General features: G+C 60.1%; 2 long non-coding RNA genes across 3 annotated transcripts; one reads left to right on the forward strand and one right to left on the reverse strand.

Moving 5' to 3' along the window:
* Positions 1-628: 628 nt before the first annotated feature.
* Positions 629-3,737, reverse strand: LOC132677915 (uncharacterized). Of its 2 annotated transcripts, XR_013554387.2 has the most exons (4): positions 3,336-3,737; positions 2,969-3,031; positions 1,720-2,417; positions 629-1,529 (listed from the first exon to the last, which is right to left on the reverse strand). It is a non-coding gene; the product is annotated as an uncharacterized LOC132677915 (long non-coding RNA). The 2 variants fall into 2 exon arrangements; XR_013554388.2 differs by lacking the exon at positions 2,969-3,031.
* Positions 3,738-4,240: 503 nt separating this feature from the next.
* LOC132677919 (uncharacterized) lies at positions 4,241-12,070 on the forward strand. The gene is made up of 3 exons (XR_009609434.3): positions 4,241-4,343; positions 8,028-11,169; positions 11,536-12,070. It is a non-coding gene; the product is annotated as an uncharacterized LOC132677919 (long non-coding RNA).
* The last annotated feature ends 2,367 nt before the right edge of the window (positions 12,071-14,437 follow it).

Consider the following 14,437-nt stretch of genomic DNA (forward strand, 5'->3'; position numbering starts at 1 on the left):
TCATCCGCCGCGGGGCACGGGCCGCTGGTGTCTGGGCCGCTATGAGAAGCCCCCCCACCGTGAGCGCAGAAGAGCAGAGATGCTTTCGCGCCAGAGCTTCCACTCCCTCTGGGAAAATACCTAGAGGTGCAATTGCTGGACCCAAGGGTAGTATTTGTGCTCTCGGGACCCTCCACACTGTTCTCCAGAGCGGCTGCACTGGTTTGCACTCCCACCAACAGTGCAAGAGGGTTCCCGTTTCTCCGCGTCCTCGCCAACACGTGTTTCCTGAGCTGTGGATTTCAGCCGCTCCCAACTGTGTGAGGTGGGGACTCACTGTGGTTCTGACGTGCGTTTCCCTGATGCTGAGCGATGCTGAGCATCTTTTCATGTGTCTGGTGGCCATCCGGATGGCTTCTTCGGAGAAACAGCTGTTCAGATGCTCTGCTCGTTTTGTCATCGGTGTCACATCCAGACCTCGCTTTACAAGGACCCACGCCCTGCTTCTCAGTATCCTTGTTTAAAAAAAAAATAGGCTTTTTATTTTTTTTTAACGTTTTTTTTTATTTATTTTTGAGACAGAGAGAGACAGAGCATGAACAGGGGAGGGTCAGAGAGAGGGAGACACAGAATCTGAAACAGGCTCCAGGCTCTGAGCCGTCAGCACAGAGCCCGACGCGGGGCTCGAACTCACGGACCGCGAGATCGTGACCTGAGCCGAAGTCGGCCGCTTAACCGACCGAGCCACCCAGGCGCCCCAAAAGTAGGCTTTTTAAAAAATCAGTTTGAGGGTTACAAAAAACTGAGCAGAACCTGCATAGAGTTCCCTCCGTCTCCCTCACCGTGGTGTCTTTTCATCATTAGCAATGTGCATTGGCCTGGTACGTTAGTCACACGGGTGAGCCAGCTCTGAACGTGACGAACCACGGTCCACAGCGGACACGAGGTCGCTCCCGGCGCGGCACACCCCGTGGGTTCGGACGAATGTCACGGACACCTGCCCACCACCACGGTGTCGTCCGGAGTAGACCCATGGCCCTGAAACTCCTGTGCTCCTCCCATTCACCCTCCCCCACCCCGGCAGCCGTGCCTCCGCGGTCCTGCCTCGTCCAGAGCATCCCGGACTGGGAACCACCCCGTGTGTCGCCTCCTCAGCCTGGCTTCTGTCACCGAGTGCTGTGCGTCTGAGGCTCCCCCGTGTCTCTGTGCGGCTCGATGGCCCGTTTTTAGTGCCGGATGGAGCGCGGTCTATCTGTCACCTGTTGAAGGAAGGGCAGCACGCTTGCTCCCAAGTTTGGCCAATTCTGAATGAAGCTGCTGTAAACACCGTGGGCTGTGTATGGACACCATTTGCCTCCGCAGAGCTCAGGCCACTGTCTGTGAGACCATCACAGGAATCCACGGGACCAAGGTGGGTTGCCAGTGCCCGGACGGACCCTGAAGGTGGCTGGAAACCAGGATCAGGCAGATGATGCTTCATATCCCCCACCTCTGGGAGGAGTGACCGACTGGGACCGCCTGAGCCTCAGTTTCCCGAGTTGCGATGAGGCCTGGAGGGGAGGGTAAAAGAGGCTGCCTGGGCTCCTGCAGGCTGGGGGGGGGGGGGGAAGGGGGGAGGGAATCCCTGCTCTGCCCTCCCCCTCCCCCCACTCCCCATGCCCCCACTTCAGGAAGAAAACGCTGGGAAGAAGCCACCGGGCGCAACTACAGAGCAAGCACTCATGGCCCCTGGCGCCTCGCCTTGCCTCGCGGGGACACGAACCTCACGCTCAAGAAAGTGGTGCGGCGAACACTCGGGGCAGGTTTTACCAGCCCGCGGAGTCCAAGGCAGCAGCGCCGCGTGGGGCTGCCCAAACTTGTCCAGCTTCCCAGCCCTCTCGGTGCACCCAGCTCTCGAACGATGAAAACACACCACGCGGTCCGCGGTGCCTGGCGACGGCCTGAGTCCACCAGGCACCAAGGCCAGGGTCCGACCCCAGGATCCGCGCCGCGTCCACGCAGCGATGGGAAGACGGTAAAACGGGGCGGCCGCCGTGGAAGACAGCCAGGCAGAGACTCGCCGCCCGTGTGTGCATGTCTCAAACTGCACACGCAAGTGTGCCCACGATGCCCGCTCACAACTGTTCCCAGCAGCCAAAGATGCCCGCCCACTTGTGGAGGGACACACACGACGTGTCCACGGTGCACGCGCACGTCCACAGACCGCCGTGTCCCCCGTGCATGCGCACATCACTGAGCCGCGAGCAGGAGTGACGGACCCCGAACACACGACGCTCGGGGAGGGAACCGGACACGAGAGGCCACACGGGGTGTGAGTCCGCGTGTGTGAAACGCCCAGAACAGGCTCATCCACGGATGAGAAGGGGGCTCGTGGGGGCGGGGGGAGATGATGGCTGATGAGACAGGGGCTTCTTTTGGGGTGATGGAATGTGCTGGAACTAGATAGGGGTGATGGTGGCACAATATAACCAATGTACCAAATGCCCCTGAATTGTTCACTTAAAAATGGATAATTCTACATTATGTGAACTTACCCTCAGTTTAGGAAAACAGGAATTCTGCTCCGAGCAACTCTCCTTCCCCCCCACCCCAGGCGCCGGTGGCTCACTGGCCGGAACCCCCGCATGCAGCTCTGTGCTGGGCGGGCTGCCGCCGCGGGACCCCCAGCACCTACTTCGCGCCTGAGCCTGGCCCCGCATCTCCAGTTTCCCGAGAACCATCTCATCGCAAAAACCATCCGGCTCACACGGGGGCCTGAGATGTTACCTCGTTTCTCCCCACTTTTCCTTCCAGAAGGAGGCCTGGTCGCACAGGGGGGCTCTGGGGCCTTCCCCGCCCCACACCAGCGCCCCTGAGGTCGCGGGCTCCCAGCTGACCTGACCTCTGAGCTCTGCAAGGCGTGCCCCCCGTGCCCCTAGCATAGACACCCTGTCTGGGTCCGGGCAGTGAAGCAGCCCGCTGTCCCCCCCACCCCGAGGAGGTCACTCACTGCACGCTGGGACACAGACACGGGGCTGCAGGCTCGGTGGGATCCCGCCGGGAACCCGAGGGCCTGCGTGGAGATCAAGATGGGGTGGCTCACGTCAGGCGGGGACGCCAGCAGCCGAGGCCTAAGTCTGATTAAATCCCCTTAAAGGGGAGGATTCGCACAAACTGGCAGACTCTCCAGACTGACCTCTGAACAAAACAGACTTTCCGCCGCTCGAACCCAGTAAGCAGCCTGTGCCCAAGCTGACCCAGCTCGACCTGACCCAGGCCGCCCGGCCTCGTGTGCCCGTGCACGAGGAAGCCAAGTTCAACGCGTCGTGAAATGTCACTGAGTTCCGATCCCGAACCCGTCTCGTGATGACACTAACCTTGCTTCATGACCGAATAAAGCTGACTTCGTGGAAAGACAGGCCTGGCGTGTGCACCTCACAGCGAGCTGGGATTCCTCACCAGGGAGGCTGGCCGCTGTCCACCGGCGTCCACGGTCGGGCCCCCTCCCCTGGACCCAGGCTCGGCGTCCACCGCAGCTCAGCCTGGCCAAGCGGCAGAAATCTGCTCTTTGCTGCCCTCGGCGGGGCCGTCCCCACCCCCCACCTCCCCGCAGGGTGGCGGTTCCGGTTCCGACGGGGGAGGCCCAGAGACACTGGGCGTGGGCTCTGCGTGGCCAGGGTGCACGTGCAGCCTAGATGCACACACTCCAAGGAAAGATAATCCTCGGTGTGGGTGTCGGGGTGGGGAGAGGGGGGTGTAGCCCGGAGGGTGCTGGAACGTTCCCTGCCTGGGCCAGGGGGTGGTTCTAGAACTTGCTAAAAGTCCCAGCAGAATCTGAAAGGAGAAAGGAACTCCTGCCGGCTGTAATTTAAAACAAACAAACAAACAATGTGGAAGCAGAGCAGGAATGCCAGGCATGTGGGCCGGTTTCCCCTCCCGGGGCCTCCAGGGCCCACCCAGGCTCCCTGCAGCCTCTCGGTGTCCTGGGGGAGGAACAAGGAAAATTATTAACGAAAAAGCAATCAACACTGCCCCGAACCCTCCTTCTGGCCCCCTTCCGCTCCTGCTGGAAGTCCTGGATAAGAAAGCATCGGGGGCACTGCTGAGGTCCAGGCACAGTGGTGCTGCCTTGTGGGGGACTCGGGGTCTGGGTGGGAGGCCCTCACGGTTTGAATTCTGCAAGTCTGGGGTGTAAATGGACCGCCATGGAAGGTTCCAGAGACCAAGGTTTCCCAGGAAGAAATAACCACAAACTGTCTCTAAAGCCCTGTTCTCTGTCGGCTGTGTCCGCGCTGTCTGCCGGAACCCCACACAATATCTGGAAATGACACAAGAACATTCCGGAGGCCAGAGGCTGTGCTTTGGAGATAAACACGAGTATCTCAGTATGTTCGTTTTTATTCTTGGGACCGATTTTATCTTCAGCAAAAAGGAAGTCGCCAAGAAAACAAGAAGCCAACCAGGCCTGCTCTTCCCACCTGAGTTTAGAATTTTCCGCCAGGAGAACGTCTGGGAATGTTAAGCCCTGGTGGTCAGAGAAGCTTGGGGGGAGGGGCAAGACAAAATGTAGCTTGCTTTTGAAAAAAATAAGGACACCAGGGGGCACCCGGGTGGCTCAGTCAGTTATGCGTCCAACTTCAGCTCAGGTTAATATATCAGGGTTCATGAGTCCGAGCCCCACGTCGGGCTCTGCGCTGACAGTGTGGAGCCTGCTTGGGATTCTCTCTCTCTCCCTCTCTCTCTCTCTCTCTCTCTCTCTCTCTCTCCTCCTCTCCCTCTCTCTCTCTCAAAAATAAACATTAAAGGAAAAAAAGGATATTGGATTTTAGGGAAAGAAAGACGGTCACCTCAGTCCCTCTGGGCTTTTCTTCTTGTTGTTTGCTGAGCTTTGTGGTTCAGACGGGAAGGCTCTCGGCCATTGGGCTGGTTGAAGGGAGGGGCCGGTGGTCCCAGAACCGGACAGGACAGGCGGCAGGTCCCAGGCCAGCTGTGCTTGGGGAGGGTAACGGCCCCTGTCGAATGTGGGGCCGGGGCCAGCCAGAAACGTGTGTGTGCTGAGCAGTGCCTGGGTTCAGGGCTGACCGCGGCCTGCGGCCGCTAGTAAGTCGTCGGCAAGTGACGAGAAGCCAGGCCAGCCGGTGAGTGTGAGGGGCCAGGGCAAGAGGTGCCCCGCCAGCGGGACGAGGGCGGTGGCGGGCTCCCGTGCGGCAGGTAGACCAGGAGGAGGAGGTGCGACCATCAGAAGCCATGACTGGTGCCAGTTAAAGATGGTGTTTTCCCAGGGCGCCTGGCTGGCTCAGCTTAAACCTAGTCGGTTAAGCATCCGACTTCGGCTCAGGTCATGATCTCGTGGTTCGTGGGTTCGAGCCCCATGTCGGGCTCTGTGCTGACAGCTCAGAGCCTGGAGCCTGCTTCGGATTCTGTGTCTCCCCCCCTCCCTGCTCCCTCCCCCACTCGTTCTGTCTCTCTCCCTCTCTCTTCTCTCTCTCTGAAAATGAATAAACATTGGGGCGCCTGTGTGGCTCAGTCGGCTAAGCATTCAACTTTGGCTCGGGTCCCGATCACACGGTTTGTGGGTTCAAGCCCCATGTCAGGCTCTGTGCTGACACCTCAGAGCCTGGAGCCTGTTTCGGATTCTGTGTTTCCCTCTCTCTCTGCCCCTCCCCTGCTCATGCTCTCTCTCTCTTTCAAAAATAAACATTAAAAATAATTTTTTTTAATGAATAAACATTAAAAAATAATTTAAAAAAAATATGGCGTTTTTCCAGAGCCCCAGTCTGGGGACATGGAAAGTTCTGGAGACAGACAGTGGGGATGGTTGCGGGACCGTGAGTGTGCTCAGCGCCGCTGAGCTGTGCACTCGGAAATTGTAAAAAGGATACAGGTTATGATATGTGCATTGTGCCATAATATCCTTTCGAAAAATGGTTTCAGGAGGAATTTTAGGATCATCCAGAAACCAAATAAAGGGAAGGGAGAAACGGGTTTCACTTTGGCCAAGACAGAATAAAGCTACAAAATACAATTTTTAACCCCTGCTCCATGTGATAACATCCAAACACCAGCAGCGGTCACCTCCAGGCTGACTGCCAGGATGCGCACCCCCTGCTCCGCGGCAAGGCTATGTTTGAGTATTTTCTACCTGAGCCTGGGGGCTGAGGTCGGGTTTATTTTATTTATTTATTTTAAAAAATTGTTTAATGTTTATTCATTTTTGAGAGAGAGAGAGAGAGAGTGCAAGTAGACGAGTGGCAGAGAGAGAGGGAGACACCGAATCCGAAGCAGGCTCCGGGCTCCGAGCCGTCAGCACGGAGCCGGACGCGGGGCTTGAGCCCAGGAACTGTGAGATCATGACGTGAGCCAACGTTGGACGCTAAACCCCGCTGGGTGGGCTTTAATGTGTCCAGGTAACATGGACACAGAAGGCTGGAGGGCCGCCTGAAACCCACGGACCTGCAACACTTGGGAGTGATGATGGGCCACCCTCAACCGTATGTAGTAATTTTTGGCCAGCGCTCAGCACACACGGACTGGGATCCCAATTACGCGTGTGAATCAACACGCACGCGGTACACGGGACAGGCAGGTGAGACGCACGCCTGTGTCTGCGTGTGCGCGCCTCCCCCATTCGAGACGAGCAGGTACAGGACCCGTTCTGGCGGGAAGGCCTCTGAGGCTCAAGGCAGGTCTCGCTGGCTTGGGGGCTGTCACGGCTGGTTTCTCGTTTTCTTCTACGTGGCTAATTGTGTATAGTAAGCATTTGACATACATAAATTTTAAGTTCAGTAAGAAAAAACATGGACCAAAAGTCTCAGGAACGAGAAGAAGCCGCCGTCCCCAGCAGCCCCCTGCCCATCTGTGGATGAGCCTGTTCTGGAAGCTTCACACACGTGGACTCTCACGCCCTTTGTGTCTGGGGCGTTTGGTGACTCCAGGTTTACCTCTGGAGGAACAGCCACTGTTTTCCACGGTGGCCGCAGCGTTTTACTTCCCGCCGGGAGGGCTCCAGCCTCCACAGTCTGGCCCACACTCGCCATCTGCCCTCGTGGGTCTGAGGGTCTGAGGCGCCAGCTCACCGTGGGTTCAGTTAGCATTTCCCTGACGGCTGAGCGCGTCTTCATGTGCTCGTCGGTCATTCATCCAACTGCTGTGCAGAAACACGCATCAAAGCCGCTGAGGAATTTGGAGCCAGCGGCTGCCCCCCCCCCCCCCCCCCCCCCGGCCATCAGGCAGCCAGGAGCAGAAGCCCCTGCAGGTGCGTGACAGGCCTTCGCCCAAACCCCTCTGGTTGAGCACCCACGCAGCCCCCACACCTTGGCCCACCAAAACGGCAATAACAGGGGACACGGTGTCTCCAGGCCCAGAAGGGGTGGCCTCTGCATTGGCCACCTTCTAGTGCGTTCAGCCCAACGCGCGGACGGGCCTTGCCCTGGGCCCAGGGTGGGTTGTCAGGGGCCTCGCCCGGGCAGGTGGCCCTCAGGCCGCTGGGGCTGGTGCTGCCCACAGGGATCACGTATCTGTTTCCCACCATAAACTATTAATGCCGTGGTGCCTCCAGCAAGAGGCTCGCAGTCTGGGTTTCACATGGTGCCTGTTATGAAACCTGAGGCTAGTCTGCCTTCTGTCCTGGAGTCCCAGCGTCCTCTGTGCCTGGATCCTTCCAGAACTGGCTTCCCATGTCTCCCAAAATGTGGAGGCCCAACCTCTGGGGAGCATGACTGCAGAGGACGCTGGGGGCAGGTCGTTCTCAGGGCGGGGGGGGGGGGGCGTCTTGGGCACTGTGGGGCTGAGCAGTATCCACCCCTCCCCGCCAGGAACTCCCAGGGTGACACCCACAGGCGTCCCCAACACCGGCCAGCTGACACCAGTTGGGCTCTTCTGGGTCTGCCACACGGCTGAGTCTGGGGGCTCCTCACAGGGGAGGGGGCGATGGGGGCTGCGGTCTCCTCGTGCCCGTGACCCTGTGGACAGGCAGGTGGCAGGTGAACAGGTGGCCACGGGATCGCTTACAGCCCGGCTCACGTTCCCTCCTCATAATCGAGACATCTTCCTTTTCATGAATTTTGCAGGACCGAGGAAGCGAGCTGCCCCATCAGTTCACAGCCGTCACTCCGCCCGCCCAGCCCCCGCAGGATCGCAGGCAAGACAGGTTTCCTGTGGCCGTGTCACCAAGGACCACAGTCGGTCCGGGTTTCCAGAGAAGGACACTCAAGTATTCCCCCTGCGTGGGGCCTGGCGGGGTGGCTCCTTCTGGTGTTGCCGGAGACCTTGGTGCCCCGGGGCTCATGGCCACATTCCCCCTATCCCCCACCCGTCATCAGTCGTCACACAGCTTCTCCCTGCGTCCCTGCCTGCATTTCCCTCTTACAAGGACATGAGCCATTGCATCAGGGCCGCCCTGCTCCGCCATGACCTCATTTCAACGTATCACGTCCGTGGAGACCCTACTTGCAAATACGGCTGCGTTTCTGGCTGCCAGAGGTCAGGATGTGGACACGCTGCTTGGGGACCACGATCTAACCCAACACAGGCCTTTGGGGTTCCCTCCTGTGCACTCGTGGCCTGAGTCCCCAGACTAGATGTGGCCTCCCCTTCCTGCCTTTCTGTCTCCGGCAGCCACTTCCTGTGGGGGCCTGTCACAGTTGCCGATGTGTGCTGCCCTCGGTCTGTGTCTGTTGTCCACCTTCCTGAGGCCCAGTGCCTGGCAGAGGTCTGTGTCCCCACTGCCAGCAGCTTGACAGAAAGGCCCCTGGCCTACCCTTCTGCGTGGGCTGCACACGGCGACCCCTGCCCACAAGGACCGCGTGGAGCCCGACCGGCACACCCGGCCGGAGACCAAGGTCAACGTCGGGGGTGAGGAACCTCGTGGGCAGCGGGGGCCCCAGGTGTGACGGCATGAGCCAGACACTTCGCTCAGAGCCATCGTGGGATGAACCCGGCGGGGGGGACATCCTGCAGGAAGCCTGTCCAGTCCTCCTCCTGACCGCCTGCCCGGGGCATCCACCGGAGAAGAGGTGGAGAAAGCGTGTCAGCCCAGTGGGGCCTAAGGAGAGTGAGAACCCGATTCACGCGGTGTCCCGATGGGGTCGTGGGACAGAACGAGGACACGGGAGGCCGAGGGATGGCAACAGTAAAGACGGTGTGGCGCATCCGTGGACGGACAGTGGCCTTTGACTGCAGTGGCGGGAACGCAGATGGGGCGGCCGGGCAGAGAGTCACCCCCAAAACAGGAATGCTGGGGGGACCAGATGGGACACAGGGTCTTTACACAGGTGATCGAGTTATGACAAGGTCACGAGGGTCACCCTGACCCTTACAGGGACACCCAGGGAAGATCCTGTGAGGACACAAGGAGGAGACTGCCAGCGCCGTGATCTCATACCTAACGCCTCTAGAGCCGGGCAGAAACAGCTTGTTTATGCTGCAGCCCCCCCGGGGAACGTGCAGAGCCCACGCGGGAGAGACGGGGGCGCACGTCCGTGGCAGCCAAGGGTGGAAACTTCAGTGGGTGAGCGGACACACACGACATGTCCACACCCCTCAGCCACGAGCAGGAGCGAGGCGCTCACACCCGCCGCCCCGTGGACTCACCCTGAACACACGACACTCAGGGAGGGAACCAGACACGAGAGGGCACACGCACGGGGTGTGAGTCCGCCTGCGTGAAACGTCCAGAACAGGCTCATCCACGGATGGGAAGGGGGTCCGTGGGGGCCAAGGGAGGGGCTGGGGGGTGGAGGTGATGGCTGATGGGGATGGGGTTGCTTTTGGGGAGATGGAATGTTCTGGAATTGTAGGACCCTGTGAATGTACTAAAAACCACTGAGTGGTACAACATATGTCGGTGAATCGTGGTGTATAAATTATGTCACTAAAGCCACTACCGAGAAGACCGCCCGGAATGAGGAATCACAGGTCAGCAGCCCCGTGCGCTGCACCCCCCGCAAGGGCAGCCTCTCAGCGGCCCCTGGCAGCTTGCTGCGCTTTCTCCACACCCCCCCCCCCCCCCCACCGATTCCCCGTGCTGCTGTGCGTTTTCCAGGCTCACCCTGCACATGACCTCCGGCGGCCCCCCACCCCCAGCCAGGGGCACACTGCCTGCACTTCCTGCACCCCAGAGTCTTGCTGGTTAGGGTCTGCGTGCTTCCCTCCTTGTTGTGCGGCCGCCCACCCCAAACCCTGTCCAGCCCAGACCACGCTTACCCTGTCCCTCAGCCCAAGGTTGCTGTTCCCTCTGCCCCTGATGCTGTTCCTTGTAGTCACCCCTTTGGAACGACACTTAACACACTCCCAGCAGCGCTGCTCCTCAGCCCCGTCCAGCCGCAGGGCCCGCTCTTCCTCTCCACGGGTCCCGACACACACACACACACACACACACACACACACACACACGTGCGCGCGCGCACACGCACGCACACCCATCTACCAGCAGCGGGATGACCCCCTGTACCCAGCCCAGCCACAGCTGCCCACACGCGCGGAGGCCCGAGAACACGCAGCCGGCAGGTGATGCGGGCAGGTGGGCCTCTGGGCCCGCGAAGCAGAACAGCGACAGGAAATGGCCACAAACAGCTGTCCCTCAGCTCCCTGCGCGGGGACTTCCCACCACCGCGGACACGGCCTCCTCACCTTGCGACTGCGGAGCCGCCAGGGTGCGCAGGGAGCGTGGTGGACTCGGAACCGTCCGTTTCACTTCTTCGTGATTAACGTAAACTTAGCCACGTGGGGCCAGCGGCCACGTTATCGGGGGCGTAGATTCAAATTTTGCTAGATCCTTGCTATAGAGTCTGGATTTACAAACTCACCTACTCGCTAACGTTTATGTGTCTTTGTCTGTAAACTTACGTATAAAATCTCTCTGTGGATTTGTCAAATGTATCCTGAACTGACCCTCCCGGCGCCGTTGTGGCCCCTCGCGGGCACACCCAGGCCGGCAAAACCGCCGGTCTCCGACGGCAACACCCGGCCTTCTCATTTCAGCTCTGCTCGGAGAGAAGCGCCCTTTCGGAGGCTTATTCAGTGCGTGTGTTTTGCATGTTGGTGCTTTTTCTGGGTGATTCAGTTTTAAACCGGCCCCCCCCCCCCCGAGCGTTCCCGACCACCAGAAGGCTGTGACGTGCCTTTGGGAGAAGACGCGTGTGTCGAATGTGCTTTGTTCCATGGCGCTGTCGCCCCGGACGTGGATGTTAACGAATCGATGATATGGGCCAGGTAAGGGGTCTCTGAACCGGAACGCAGGAGACCAGGTAAGGTGTGGATGCGGTGAGGTGAGCGAGGCTCGGCTGCTTCAGAGCTCTGCACGCCCGGCCTTGTGAGCAGGCTTCACGCCACACGCGCGCCAATAGTGACAACCGATGGTCCTTCCCAAGTCGGATGTCCACGGAGCTATAACTTACAGACAGCAGCGTCCCCATCGCAAAGCCTTTTACGCGGCGGCCTTAGCCGCCCTGCCCTGCTCAGCCTGTGAGCCCCCCGAGGGCCCCAGCGGCCCCCCCCGCTCAGCCCGGGAGCCCCCAGAGCGCCCCAGTCGCCAGGGAGTGACACCCCGGCCTGAACTTCACCCGCCTGCGATCACAGGCCCGCTCCCCAAAACGCCTGGGACAGCCATCCTGGTGCGGTTCTGTAACACACCAGGAGGTCAGGCAGCGCCACCGCCCGCCGCGGACCGGCCCGTCCCAGGCCTGGTGAGCAGCCTGCGTCCCTCCGGCGTCCCGGAGCCATTTTCGAAGAGCCGCTCTGGAGACTCTCGTGGAAGCTTCTGGGAACGACTTCTACGCCTCTCTCTCGGGTGAGCACGCGGCAGCACCTGCCCTTCCGGGAAGGCCCACAGGCAACTTTGCAAGGAGCCGCCAAGCTGTTTCCCAAAGTGGCCGCACCGCACCCCTCCGCCGGCGGCCGTTCGCGCGCTCCCCACCCAGCCCTCGCCGGCGGATGGCACTTCCAGCTTCGTGGGAGTGAGTGCTTACAGGTTGCTTTATCTTTATTAGACGCGACTCACGCCCTTACCACTCAGCCCTTACGAGCTGTGCAGCCAGCACCACAGCCATTCTGAGAATATTTATTTCATTACCAGGAAACGGGCCCCCTGCCCCTCATCCCCTTGCCTCCCCCCGCCCCCCCGCCCCCCAGCCCCCTTCCCGTCCGTGGATGGGCCCGTTCTGGACGTTTCACGCAGGCGCACTCACACCCCGTGTGGCCTCTCGTGGCCCGTTCCCTCCCTGAGCGTCGTGCGTTCGGGGTCCGTCCGCGGGGCGGCGGGGGTGGGCGCCTCGCTCCTGCTGGCGGCCGAGGGACGTGCGCGGTGGACACACCCGGGTAACGTGTGCGTGCGCCATGGACACGGTCATCTGCGGACGTGCACGTGCACGGTGGACACACGTTGCGTTAACCACTCCCGGCCGACGCTGGGTCCTTCCGCTTTGGGGCTGCTGTTGAGTCGTGGGGCCGAGGGCGAGTGGCGCGCGCGCGCGCGCGGCGACTGAGTCCGGTGCTAACTCCTCCCTGAGCCTCTGGAGCACTGGCCACACTGGCCACCCCTCTGCAGCAAGGTGGAGCGGCCTGGGTCAGGCGGGGTGGGTCCTCCTACGGGCTGAGAGGCTCAGGCAGCTCGCTCCACCTCTATTTGGGAAAAGGAAATGAAAGTATTTCCTAGCGGACGATTAAAAAGTTACAACAGGGAAGTGTGCAGGGAGGTGGCCAATGCATGGTCAGGCTGCCTGGGGTGAAGAGACGGCTCCGGCTCAGGGCAGGCCCCGGGGAGACGCAGGGTTTCTCTGGAGGCTGCATCTGGGAAGGGGGGGGGAGGGGTCCGGGATGAGCCGACGCTTGAGAGGTGACACGCTTGAGAGGTGACGATTCAGGGGAAGGACCTTGAAGGGACAGGGTTTCCCTTAGGGGCTGGAGGCTGGGCAGGGCCTAGCAGGGGAAGGGGAGGAAGAGGCCTGCGGTTCCTCCCCTAATTAAAGAGGAGGGTGGGCAAGAAGCCTTGGGGCTGGGGAGCGTGACCCCACCACAGGGCAGGAGGCATGCTCTGATGTGAATATCATCAGGCCAGAGTAAGCCGTTTCAGTCCTGCCTCCTAGCTCCCTGTGGTCTGACCTCCCTGTGGGCCAGGCCAGGCTCCAGGCCACCCAGCTGGGGCAGGGGCGGGGCTCCAGCTTGGAGGGGCTGGGGGCAGCCTGTTGGATTGGTCCTCCAGTCCCAGCTCTAACAGACGTCTAGAGAATGGGTCAGAGAAGCTGGGAGGCCTATGCGGGATGGAGACAGGGTGAATCCTGCAAGCCCACTCCCTCGACCCCTGCCCTGCCCCCCAGCCTACTGTTTTTGTAATCCAGGCATGAATAAACACACACATGAACAAATATTCCAAAACTATTAACCATTTCCGTTTGAAACACAGGGGAAAGCCCACAGGGAGGCAAGGGGGACTGGCCTGGTCCTGTGTTTTCATTTTGACAAAAGAGTAAACAGGCACCGTATCAACAGCCCCCCCCCCCCCCATCTGATCTGAAATGAGGAAGGGGGCCCCAGCAGGCCCCCTCCCAGGGGTCTGGGAGGCCAGTCCCCTCCACCCCTCTGGCTTCTCCCTCCCTTGTTCCTGCCACTGAGAATATCATGTTTTCAAAACTCTCAAACAGATACAAGGTGATCACACACCCACTCTCACCCTAAATCATTAATGAGGAAGCAGCTGGCAGGCAAGGCTGGGATGGGATAAAGGGCAACAAATGTAAAAGAAAAAGGAGACCGACCTGCTCCTACGTACATACGTGCTGGGGCACCCCCAGAGCCTCCCCTGAGGCCCTGGCCCAGTCACGAAACATCTAATTCATACACGCTGGGGCCTCTGGAGTCGGGAATGCACGTGTGTTGTAGGCCTCCCCGCTTGTGGATTGTCCAAGTGTGGTAATCAGTGTGGGTTCTCATCGGAGCCCCTGCCCCCATCCCCTTCACGCGTGCCCTCTCCCCTTCCAGCAATCAGCAGGACTCGGGCTGGCCTGAGACGCTGGGGGCCTCATCTCAGCCACGGACACCTCCCTCGGTGGCCTCTTGGCCACCTTGCCAGTGTTTGCTGTCTAACACTGGATTTTCTACCTAATATGAATTCTAATTTACTTCAAGGAGCTCCAGTGCACTGTGGAAATGAGGGATGTTACCGTCAACCTTCCCAGAAGAAGACATTGGGGAAGCTGTTCTAATGAGGGGCCTTGGCAAAGGCCCTGGGGCAGGGGTGTGAAGGAGAGAGTAGTGTCATTTAGGGAGGAGTCTCCAGGAGGGACGAGCCAAATACTGGAGGCCTGTGTACATTAGGCCAGAACCAGACAGGTGGCAGGCCGTGTGGGGCCCGCTGGACTGGGCTTGGGCTTTCACCCTGAGCAAGGCAGGACCCCTGGGAGGGCTGTGACTGGAAGTGGGTTTTAACACAATTCTGACAGTGTAGACACTCCAGCAGCGTCAGCTGCCCTCTTCTCCCCCTGGG

The sequence above is a fragment of the Panthera onca genome, chromosome A2 (assembly GCF_046562875.1).
Source record: "Panthera onca isolate mPanOnc1 chromosome A2, mPanOnc1 haplotype 2, whole genome shotgun sequence".
Classification (NCBI taxonomy): domain Eukaryota; kingdom Metazoa; phylum Chordata; class Mammalia; order Carnivora; family Felidae; genus Panthera; species Panthera onca.